Below are 12,827 nucleotides of genomic sequence, written 5' to 3' on the forward strand. Positions count from 1 at the left end.
GGCGGTACCCAAGTTCTACCATATGGATGTTGAACAGGTGTCCTGACTGTGGCCTCCCTGGGTACATACTCTCCGCCATACCGACGGTGCGTGCCGGTGGTCTCGGCACTTCCGATGCTGTCAATGCGCCTAGCATCGGTAGACGGGTCTTCTTAAAGGAGCCGATGAGTTCGGCTTCGAGGGTTGCCTTGATCTCGTGATGTTTCTTCTTGAGCTCATCAGGCAGATCCTCGTACTTGACCGGAGTGCTTTTCGCCATCTCGGACGTAGATGGCGATGCAGTGGATGTCGAAGGTCGTCCCACCGGGCGTGCCAGAATGTGTTGACGTCAGAAACCCCCTGGCGGGCAGAGACGGGCAACACCGTAGACCGGGAACAACTAGGGCTGCGGCTGGCCCCAGTCCCTCAGAGCGACGGCCCGCAAAGCCTCCTGGTCGCACGTCCGATGCTATCGCAAGGGCGTGCCACCTGACCTATACCTGGTCAGGAAGGTGTGGATGATGCCTCGCTTAGTTTCCTGCAGGGCACACACGTAAACGTTAAATACGAGCCTCGATCGGCTCTCAGGTTATCTCGCGAATCGGCTCAAAGAGCCGATTCACCCATGATTCAGACAAGGTGTCCGAATATATGGTGGTCCTGCTTGATCAAGATAAAGCTGATTAGATCTACGGCGATTTAGGGTTTTCACCGCATAATCGGATCATCCTACTCACGATTGGGCCTCGCGCTCGCGCACGGTGACCGTAAGCCGATCCTAGACAGGGCCTAAAAACCAACACGAGGTTGATCCCCGGAACATCCTTTCTAGGGCTAGCGAACGTCACCCTACACGCCGCTGGATCCTCCAACCCTTTGTAAGGCCTAACTATTGCGGATGTTAAACTAATCCTTGACGAATCAAGGAGCAACCGTAACGGACCAGATCTACTAAACTATGATCAAGAGGGGTGCCGCCCCTACACCTAAGATAGGTGTAAGGGCGGCTAGACATGCAAGGGTCGCACTACGATAGCATATTATACGAGGAACAATGCTAACCCTAACATGTCTAAGATAACTACGTTGCTCGCCATCAAAAAGGCTTCAGCACGAGCAACGCATGAACAACGGGGATAGGCATTACGCTGTCTAGATCGCAAGATGCGATCTAGGCAGCATGGTGCTTACCGGTAGAAACCCTCGAGACGAAGGGGTTGGCGATGCGCCGAGATTTGTTTGTGTTGAACGTTGGTTGTTGTTTATTCCATAAACCCTAGATACATATTTATAGTCCAGCAGACTTTCTAATGTGGGCGTGCACTAAACCGTGCACGGGTAAAACTCTATCTTCTAATCTAAGATGCGATCTACTATGTTACAGATACACGGGCAGTTTAGCCCAACTTGGTATAAAAGGCCGATTCACGTATTTCTTCTATATATAATCTTCAAATCCATCTTGATCGCGGCCCACCTCTGACTTGGTCAAATTCTGGTGATAACAAGGCGACAGAGACAAAAGGGCGGCAATGGCGGTGTATTGGGCGGCGACACGGCTAGGGCCCGTGTCGGCGGTGGCATAGGGCATAGGCAGCTATGGTTTCGGGTAACGGGTGTTGCGGCCAAGGAGGGGGCTAGGCCTCCGACCTGTGATCCCTTTCGGGTGCCCCTTGGCCCCTTTAAATATGTGGCCAAGCTCCTTGGGTCGTCCATAAACCTTCCCTCAAGATTGAGTGAGTTTCGGTAGTATCCCGTGCAGTGGCGACGATTTTGTCGCGACCACAAGTTAATGGAATACAAGGTGTTCCCAGCTTAAAAAAAGTTTGTAATACCGGAAATTCATTTTTCCTCATAGGTGTAGATGCATCCACTATAAAAAAAACACATTTCAAAATGTCTAAACATTCTGAAAAAGTACAGGGGTGTACTTCCAGGCATTCTATGCTCGTAGGAGAAGTGTCGTTGCCTATTCGACGGTACCTCGGAGGAGGGATCCTCACGAGGGGGAGAAGAAGTAGGGGCCATAGGGCGGAGTGCACACGGGACGGTGGTACGCGATTTACCCAGCTTCGGAACTCCTGCACGATGGCAAGGCCTACTGCTGCTTGTCTGGAATTATCTGGGCGCTTTCGCGTTGTTACAATGAGTTGTGGTTGTGCCTCTAGGGCTCCCGGGATCCGGCTTATAAAGGCGCACAGATTTAGGGTTTACATGGAGAGTCCTAGCCGGATTACAGGTTGCCTAACTACGGTAAAATGTCTTGCCGTGTACGTCAAGGATCCGCCTTCCCTTAAACATCGTACTGGATCCGGGTTCCATATGGGCCTCCACGGATCCGACTTCCTCCGAAGATCGGTTGGGATCCGGCTTCCCTATCCTGGGCTGGACTTCATCCTTCAGGATCAACAGCAACTGGGCCACCCGATGGGCCACATGCCACATCACCATCTATGGGCCACCCGGGCTTACCGGATCTAGTCACTGTCGATGGTACACCCATGAAGTATACCCACAACAGTAGCCCCCCGAGTTCTCCGAGTTTCACCTTCTGTTTCCGCCTTGCTAACACCTCATGATTTTCGGCAGTATCGGTAACGCGGAGAAACTTGAAGAACTCCAACTTCACATTTTCGTCTTTCCCAACCTTTGGTCGAAAAATCCCCTCATCCTGCGGGACTTCATCCATTGACTACATACGGCATGTCTCCGGGTTACTCCTCTGCTGCGGACAAGAGTTTGCTTACCTTCACGCTGCAACCCGGAACCTTAAAAGGTTCAAACGGTTCTGCCAATCTTGGCGCCATTTTCGCGCGATTTGAGCGGTAAATTAGCCTTAGCCGTTTTTACTGCTTAGGGTTTTCGACACATGTCGCTCATCCAACGGTGCGACGCTTACGTTCCGACCACAGGATGCAGAGCACGAATCTCTTCCCTCGGCCTATAAATATCCACCGTCTAACTCTAATCACCTCATTCACCCCCTATTCACCTCTCAGCGCAGCGCCGCCTCCGAGCCCTTCCTCCGCCGTACCGGAGTTCGCCGGAATCTCGCCGGAGTCGCTTCGCCGCCACGCAGTGTTCTTCGTGTTCTTAACTTCAGCGAGCCACCGCGGCAAAACCTCATCGCCGGCGACTCCGACCACCGCGGAAACCATTCTGCTAAGTTCTCGAGCTTCGTCTTCGTGCCGTAGTTTGTAGGGATGAGCTTAGGGTTTCAACATTGGATCCGACTAAGCCAGCTTGTCCACCATATTTTCTTCTTCAGATGTCTTCTACAACTCCACCCCCTTCATCTGAGCCGATCATGGCAACACCCCTTGCTTCCTCCCCCACCCTTTGTCCCCGTTCAGCTGGACCCTTCCAAGGATTCCGGCAAGAACGTCGAGGGAACATCCGCTAACCCGGAGAAAGCCTCCGGAGCAGATCAAGCAGAGCAGAAGGTGGAAGAAGTGGCCGCAAAAAAATCCAAGGCTCGCCAGCGGGACAGCGAAGCCAAGGGGAAATGGTGACCCTGCACCACTACCGAAACAGAACTCAACTACCTCGAGGCGGAGGGCTTCCTAAGGCCCGGATCCTGGCGGACAGTTCCGGGTTCTCTGGCTCCAGCTCCCGAGGCCGGAGAGATGGTGGTGACCAAGGCGCTTGTGGAGCACGGCTTCTCATTCCCGCCATCTGATTTCTTCTCGGAAATCTTGAAGGCGTATGGGCTCTAGCCCCACAACATATCCCCAAATAGCGTCCTGGCCATCAGCAATCACATCACTCTTTGTGAAGGCCATCTTCGGGTACCTCCAGAACATCCCCTCTTTCAGTACTATTTCTCCATCAAAAAGGAGAAAATTCCTAAAGCTTCCGAGTTGGCCACCTGCGGGTCAATCACCTTTATGCTCCACCTCGGCCGCGTCTACCCTCCAACCGATCGCCACGAATCCGCACGATATTGGTCGGGAGGCTTCTTCTATTTGAAGGACGTTTCCGACCCGGCGAGCGAGAGGGTGTTGCCGCCCTTCAAGAACAGCCCCGCCAGCGAGACTCCGGCCTGGACGCAATGTCCTCATCTTTCCGAGTCGCCTCTGCTGACTCGCGCAGTTAGGCGGATCTGCAAGCTGACGGAGGAAGGCCTGTCGGGGAAGGACCTCACAATGTCCTGGTTCACCAAGCGGCAACCACTTCAACATCGGGACCGCCTGATGTTCCAATACACGGGGCGCGACGATCCTATGCGCGCCTCTAAGGACAACCTTTCTGCTGACGCCATCGACAAGCGGATCTGACTCCTCATCAAGATTCCGCGTGATCTTCGGATTCACGTGTGTAACAAGGACATCCACACCAACGGCTCCGGGACCGCGGTACGTTGCCTTGACCCAACTGTCGATTCCTTTATAACCTGAATTTTGTCTAAGTATTGGCTTGGTAACATAGCTCGAAGCCCTTGATACGTCTCAAACGTATCTAGAATTTCTTATGTCCCATGCTACTTTTATGATGATACTCACATGTTTTACACACATTATATGTCATTATTATGCGTTTTCCGGAACTAACATATTGACGGGATGTCGAACGGCCAGTTGTTGTTTTCTGCTATTTTTAGTTTCAGAAATCCAAGTAAGGAAATATTCTCGGAATCGGACGAAATCAACGCCCAGCATCTTAGAATTCCACGGAGCTTCCAGAACACCCGAGAGCCACCAGAGGGGAGGCCCAGGGGCCCCACATGCCATGGCGGCGCGGCCACAGAGGGCGCGCCCCCCTACTGTGTGGGTCCCCCGTGGCCCTTCCGACTCCGCCTCTTCGCCTATTTAAGCCTCCCTGACCTAAATCTTCGAGACGGAAAAGCCACGGTACGAGAAACCTTCCAGAGCCACCGCCATCGCGAAGCCAAGATCTGGGGGACATGAGTCTCTGTTCCGGCACGCCGCCGGGACAGGGAAGTGCCCCCGGAAGGCATCTCCATCGACACCACCGCCATCTTCATCACCGCTGCTATCTCCCATGAGGAGGGAGTAGTTCTCCATCGAGACTAAGGGCTGTACCGGTAGCTATGTGGTTAATCTCTCTCCTATGTACTTCAATACAATGATCTCATGAGCTGCCTTACATGATTGAGATTCATATGAGTTTTGTATCACAATTCATCTATGTGTTACTCTAGTGATGTTATTAAAGTACTCTATTCCTCCTCCATGGTGTAACGGTGACGAGTGTGTGCATCATGTAGTACTTGGCGTAGGCTATGATTGTAATCTCTTGTAGATTATGAAGTTAATTATTGCTATGATAGTATTGATGCGATCTATTCCTCCTTCATAGTGTGATGGTGACGAGTGTGCATGCTATGTTAGTACTTGGTGTAATTGCAATGATCTATCATGCACTCTAAGGTTATTTAAATATGAACATCGAATGTTGTGGAGCTTGTTAACTCCGGCATTGAGGTTCTCTTGTAGCCCTACACAATTAGTGGTGTTCATCATCCAACAAGAGAGTATAGAGTGGTTTTATTATGTGATCAATGTTGAGAGTGTCCACTAGTGAAAGTATGATCCCTAAGCCTTGTTTCTAAGCATCGAAACTCTGTTTGTTTACTGTTCTGTTGCATGTTTAGTCGCTGCCATATTTTATTCAGATTGCTATTACCACTCATATACATCCATAGTACTTGTATTTCACTATATCTTCGCCGAACTAGTGCACCTATACATCTGACAAGTGTATTAGGTGTGTTGGGGACACAAGAGACTTCTTGTATCGTGATTGCAGGGTTGCTTGAGAGGGATATCTTTGACCCCTTCCTCCCTGAGTTCGATAAACCTTGGGTGATCCACTTAAGGGAAACTTGCTGCTGTTCTACAAACCTCTGCTCTTGGAGGCCCAACACTGTCTACAAGAATAGAAGCACCCGTAGACATCAAGCACTTTTCTGGCGCCGTTGCCGTGGAGGTAAGGTAAAAGGTATTCACATCCTCCGACTACTAAGCTATTTCCTAGTCTCGTTGCCGGTGTGTGAGTGCTCGAAGGTATTTCCTTTAGATCCTGCAATTGCATCTTTTTGTTTCTTGTTTACACTAGTTAGGCATAATGGACAACAATGAGCTTCTTATTCTATTTCCTGAGTTAAGACATGGATTGTTTGATGTGAAAATTAAAAATCCTATGGAATCTTATTTGCATGCTAGTAGCAATGATTTTAGTATGAACGCTTTAAACACCATTGTTGCTAATGATATAGAAAGTTCTAAGCTTGGGGAAGCTGATTTTGATGAGCATGATATTTTTAGACCCCCAAGCATTGTGGAGAAAATTTTCTTTGATGATACTTTGCCTCCTATTTATGATGATTATAATGATAGTGGTCTTTTGGTGCCGCCTACTACGGAGGATAAATTTAATTATGATTACAATATGCCTCCTATATTTGATGATGAGAATAATAATGATAGCTACTTTGTTGAATTTGCTCCCACTACAACTAATAAAATTGATTATTCTTATGTGGAGAGTAATAATTTTATGCATATAGCTCATGATAAGAATGTTTCAATTGATAGTTACATTGTTGAATTTGTTCATGATGCCACTGAAAGTTATTATGAGAAAGTAAAATATGGTTGTAGAAGTTTTCATGTTACTAAAACACCTCTCTATATGCTGAAATTTTTGAAGTTACACTTGTTTTATCTTTCTATGCTTGTTGCATTATGCCTACATGACTTGTTTATTTACAAGATTCCTATGCATAGGAAGTGGGTTAGACTTAAATTTGTTTCATACTTGCTTTTTGATTCTCTCTTTTGCTTCAACTCTCATCCTTATGAGTGCATCATTAAAACTGCTGAGCCCATCTTAATGGCTATAAAGAAAGAACTTCTTGGGAGATAACCCATGTCTTTATTTTACTACAGCAATTTTGTTTAATATTTTTGTCTTGGAAGTTGTTACTACTGTAGCAACCTCTCCTTATCTTTATTTTATTGCATTGTTGTGCCAAGTAAAGTCTTTGATAGTAAAGTCAATACTAGATTTGGATTACTGCGCAGAAACAGATTTCTTGCTGTCACGAATTTCAATATGCCTCTCTGTAGGTAACTCAGAAAAATCTGCCAATTTACGTGCGTGATCCTCAGATATGTACTCAACTTTCATTCAATTTGAGCATTTTCATCTGAGAAAGTCTGGTGCCTCAAAAAAATTTGTCTTTACGGACTGTTCTGTTTTGACAGATTCTGCCTTTTATTTCGCATTGCCTCTTTTGCTGTGTTGGATGGATTTCTTTGTTCCATTAACTTCCAGTAGCTTTGTGCAATGTCCAGAAGTGTTAAGAATGATTGTGTCACCTCTGAACATGTGAATTTTTGATTATGCACTAACTCTCTAATGAGTTTGTTTTGAGTTTGGTGTGGAGGAAGTTTTCAAGGGTCGAGAGAGGAGGATGATATACTATGATCAAGAAGAGTGAAGAGTCTAAGCTTGGGGATGCCCCCGTGGTTCATCCCTGCATATTTCAAGAAGACTCAAGCATCTAAGCTTGGGGATGCCCAAGGAATCCCCTTCTTCATCGACAACTTATCAGGTTTCTTCTCTTGAAACTATATTTTTATTCGGTCACATCTTATGTACTTTACGTGGAGCGTCTGTGTGCTTTTATTTTTGTTTGTGTTTGAATAAAATATGATCCATCATGATTGTGTGGGAGAAAGACACGCTCCGCTGTTTCGTATGAACACATGTGTTCTTAGCTTTATTCTTAATGTTCATGGCGAAGGTTGAAACTGCTTCGTTCATTGTTATATGGTTGGAAACAGAAAATGCTTCATGTGGTAATTGGTATAATGTCTTGAATAATGTGATACTTGGCAATTGTTGTGCTCATATAGATCATGTTTAAGCTCTTGCATCATGTACTTTGCACCTATTAATGAAGAACTACATAGAGCTTGTTAAAATCTGGTTTGCATGATTAGTTTCTCAAGAGTCTAGATATTTTCTGGTTAAGGTGTTTGAACAACAAGGAAGACGATGTAAAGTCTTATAATGCTTACAATATGTTCATATGTGAGTCTTGCTGCACCATTTTATACTTGAGTTTGCTTCAAACAACCTTGCTAGCCTAGCCTTGTATTGAGAGGAATTCTTCTCGTGCATCCAAATTCTTGAGCCAATAACCATGCCATTTGTGTCCACCATACCTACCTACTACATGGTATTTCTCTGCCATTCCAAAGTACATTACTTGAGTGCTACCTTTAAAATTCTATCCTTTCTCTTTACAATATATAGCTCATGGGAAAATAGCCTTAAAAACTATTGTAGTGAAGAATATGTAGCTATGTATCTTATTTCTTATAAGTTGCTTGTTGAGCGGTAACCATGTTTCTGGGGACGCCATCAACTTTTACACCTTTGTTGAATATCATGTGAGTTGCTATGCATGTTCGTCTTGTCCGAAGTAAGGGCGATTTTCATGATCAAATGGTTTGAGTATGCATATTGTTAGAGAAGAACATTGGGCCGCTAACTAAAGCCATGATTCATGGTGGAAGTTTCAGTTTGGACAATCAATCCTCAATCTCTTATGAGAATATTATCTGTTGTTGAATGCTTATGCATTAAAGAGGAGTCCATTATCTGTTGTCTATGTTGTCCCGGTATGGACGTCTAAGTTGAGAATAATCAAAATCGAGAAATCCAATGAGAGCTTTCTCCTTAGACCTTTGTACAGGCGGCATAGAGGTACCCCTTTGTGACACTTGGTTGAAACATATGCTATGCAATGATAATCCATGTTAATCCAAGCTAATTAGGACAAGGTGCGAGCACTATTGGTATACTATGCATGAGGCTTGCAACTTATAGGATGTCTTATACATAACACATATGCTTTATTACTACCGTTGACAAAATTGTTTCTATGTTTTCAAAATGAAAAGATCTAGCACAAATATAGTAATCCATGCTTCCCTCTGCGAAGGGCCATTCTTCTACTTTATTGTTGAGTCAGTTTACCTATTCTTTCTATCCTAGAAGCAAACACTTGTGTCAACTGTGTGCATTGATTCTTACATTTTTACCTATTGCACTTGTTATATTGCTTTATGTTGACAACTATCCATGAGATATACATGTTGAAGTTGAAAGCAACTGCTGAAACTTATATCTTCCTTTGTGTTGCTTCAATGCCTTTACTCAGAATCTATTGCTTTATGAGTAACTCTTATGCAAGTCTTATTGATGCTTGTCTTGAAAGTATTATTCATGAAAAGTCTTTGCTATATGATACATTTGTTTACTCATTATCTTTGCCATTGCTTCGAATCGCTGCATTCATCTCATATGCTTTACAATAGTATTGATCAACATTATGATAGCATGTCACTTCAGAAATTATCCTTGTTATCGTTTACCTACTCGAGGGCGAGTAGGAACTAAGCTTGGGGATGCTTGATACGTCTCAAACGTATCTATAATTTCTTATGTTCCATGCTACTTTTATGATGATACTCACATGTTTTACACACATTATATGTCATTATTATGCGTTTTCCGGAACTAATCTATTGACGAGATGTCGAAGGGCCAGTTGCTGTTTTCTGCTGTTTTTGGTTTCAGAAATCCTAGTAAGGAAATATTCTCGGAATCGGACGAAATCAACGCCCAGCATCTTAGAATTCCACGGAGCTTCCAGAACACCCGAGAGCCACCAGAGGGGAGGCCCATGGGCCCCACACGCCATGGCGGCGCGGCCACAGGGGGCGCGCCCCCCTACTGTGTGGGTCCCCCGTGGCCCTTCCGAATCCGCCTCTTCGCCTATTTAAGCCTCCCTGACCTAAATCTTCGAGATGGAAAAGCCACGGTACGAGAAACCTTCCAGAGCCGCCGCCATCGCGAAGCCAAGATCTGGGGGACAAGAGTCTCTGTTCCGGCACGCCGCCGGGACGGGGAAGTGCCCCCGGAAGGCATCTCCATCGACACCACCGCCATCTTCATCACCGCTGCTGTCTCCCATGAGGAGGGAGTAGTTCTCCATCGAGGCTAAGGGCTGTACCGGTAGCTATGTGGTTAATCTCTCTCCTATGTACTTCAATACAATGATCTCATGAGCTTCCTTACATGATTGAGATTCATATGAGTTTTGTATCACAATTCATCTATGGGTTACTCTAGTGATGTTATTAAAGTACTCTATTCCTCCTCCATGGTGTAACGGTGACAGTGTGTGCATCATGTAGTACTTGGCGTAGGCTATGATTGTAATCTCTTGTAGATTATGAAGTTAATTATTGCTATGATAGTATTGATGCGATCTATTCCTCCTTCATAGTGTGATGGTGACAGTGTGCATGCTATGTTAGTACTTGGTGTAATTGCAATGATCTATCATGCACTCTAAGGTTATTTAAATATGAACATCGAATGTTGTGGAGCTTGTTAACTCCGGCATTGAGGTGCTCTTGTAGCCCTACACAATTAGTGGTGTTTGATGTCTACGGGAGCTTCTATTCTTGTAGACAGTGTTGGGCCTCCAAGAGCAGAGGTTTGTAGAACAGCGGCAAGTTTCCCTTAAGTGGATCACCCAAGGTTTATCGATCTCAGGGAGGAAGAGGTCAAAGATATCCCTCTCATGCAACCACTGCAACCACAAAGCAAGAAGTCTCTTGTGTCCCCAACACACCTAATAGGTGTACTAGTTCGAGCGAAGAGATAGTGAAATACAGGTGGTATGAATAAATAGTAGCGAGTAGCAACGGCACTAGAAAAGTGCTTTGCCCAGGACATGTAAACAAGCGGTAGTAACGCAGTGAGTAGTAACGCAGTAAAACGAGTAAACAAGCGAGCGATAGCGATATTTAGGAACAAGGCCTAGGGATTACACTTTCACTAGTGGACACTCTCAACATTGATCACATAACAGAATAGATAAATGCGTACTCTACACTCTTTTGTTGGATGATGAACACATTGCGTAGGATTACACGAACCCTCAATGCCGGAGTTAACAAGCTCCACAATTCAATGTTCATATTAAATAACCTTAGAGTGCATGAAAGATCAACACGACTAAACCAAGTACTAACACAGCATGCACTACTGTCACCTTCACACTATGTAGGAGGAATAGATCACATCAATACCATCATAGCAATAGTTAACTTCATAATCTACAAGAGATCATAATCATAGCTTACGCCAAGTACTAACACGGATGCACACCTTGTCACCATTACACCGTGCGGGAGGAATAAAACTACTTTAATAACATCACTAGAGTAGCACATAGATAAATTGTGATACAAAACACATTGCAATCATAAAGAGATATAAATAAGCACTTCACTATGCTCTTCATAACGGTGAATAAGTATTCTGTGAAATATAGCCTAAGAGACCCACACGGTGCACACACCTGTCACCTTTACACACGTGGGACAAGGAGTCTCCGGAGATCACATAAGTAAAACTCACTTGACTAGCATAATGACATCTAGATTACAAGCATCATCATATGAATCTCAATCATGTAAGGCAGCTCATGAGATTATTGTATTGAAGTACATAGGAGAGAGATGAACCACATAGCTACCGGTGCAGCCCCGAGCCTTGATGGAGAACTACTCCCTCCTCATGGGAGCAGCAGCGGTGATGAAGATGGCGGTGGAGATGGCAGCGGTGTCGATGGCGAAGCCTTCCGGGGGCACTTCCCCGTTCCGGTAGGGTGTGATACGTCCAAAACGTATCTACTTTCCCGAACGCTTTTGCTATTGTTTGACCTCTAATTTGTGTATTTTGGATGCAACTAACACGGACTAACGCTGTTTTCAGCAGAACTGCTCTGGTGTCTCGTTTTTGTGCAGAAATTCAACTTTCGGGAAAAACCTCGGAATTTATGCAGAAGGCCCTATTTTCCCAGGAAACTAACGGAGCCAGAAGGGCACTTGAAGTGGAGGCCCGAGGGCCCCACACCACCAGGTGGCGCGGCCCAGGGGGGCCCGCGCGGCCAGGTGGTGTGGCCCCCTCGGCCGGCCTCCGACGCCCTCCTTCGGACTACTTATTCGTTTCGACCTAAAAACACACGGGGAGAAGTCGAAGTCGCCAGAAACCCTCCAGAACGCCGCCACATCGCGAAACTCCGTCGCGGGAGCCAGAAGTCTCCATTCTGGCACTCCGCCGGGACGGGGAATTGGAGGAGATCATCACCGCCATCACCGCCAACGCCTCTACATCAACCAGCAATGTTTCCCCCATCCATGTGTGAGTAATTCCCCCGCTGTAGGCGAAGGGGATGGTAGGGATTGGATGAGATTGGTCATGTAATAGCATAAGATTGTTAGGGCATAGTTCCTAGTGTCCGTAGATGGTACTTTTATGATATTGTTGCAACTTGTTATGCTTAATGCTTGTCACTAGGGCCCGAGTGCCATGATCTCAGATCTGAACATGCTATTATTTCATCATGATATTCATTGTTTATGGTCTTACCGCAAGTTGTATACACATGTTGCTGTCCGGAACCAATGGCCCCGAAGTGACGAAATCGGGACAACCGGAGGGAATGGCGAGTAGCGTGAGGATCACATGTGTTCACGGAGTGTTAATGCTTTGCTCCGGTACTCTATTAAAAGGAGTACCTTAATACCCAGTAGTTTCCCTTGAGGCCCGGCTGCCACCGGCTGGTAGGACAAAAGATGTTGTGCAAGTTTCTCATTGCGAGCACGTACGACTATAATTGGAACACATGCCTATTGATTGATTAGTACTTGGACACCGTTTTATTACTATCTGCAAATGCCCTGCTATGATTGTTACATGAGTTTCTCTCATCCATGCAACGCCCGTCATCCGTC

The sequence above is a fragment of the Lolium rigidum genome, chromosome 7, assembly GCF_022539505.1.
Source record: "Lolium rigidum isolate FL_2022 chromosome 7, APGP_CSIRO_Lrig_0.1, whole genome shotgun sequence".
Classification (NCBI taxonomy): Eukaryota; Viridiplantae; Streptophyta; class Magnoliopsida; order Poales; family Poaceae; genus Lolium; species Lolium rigidum.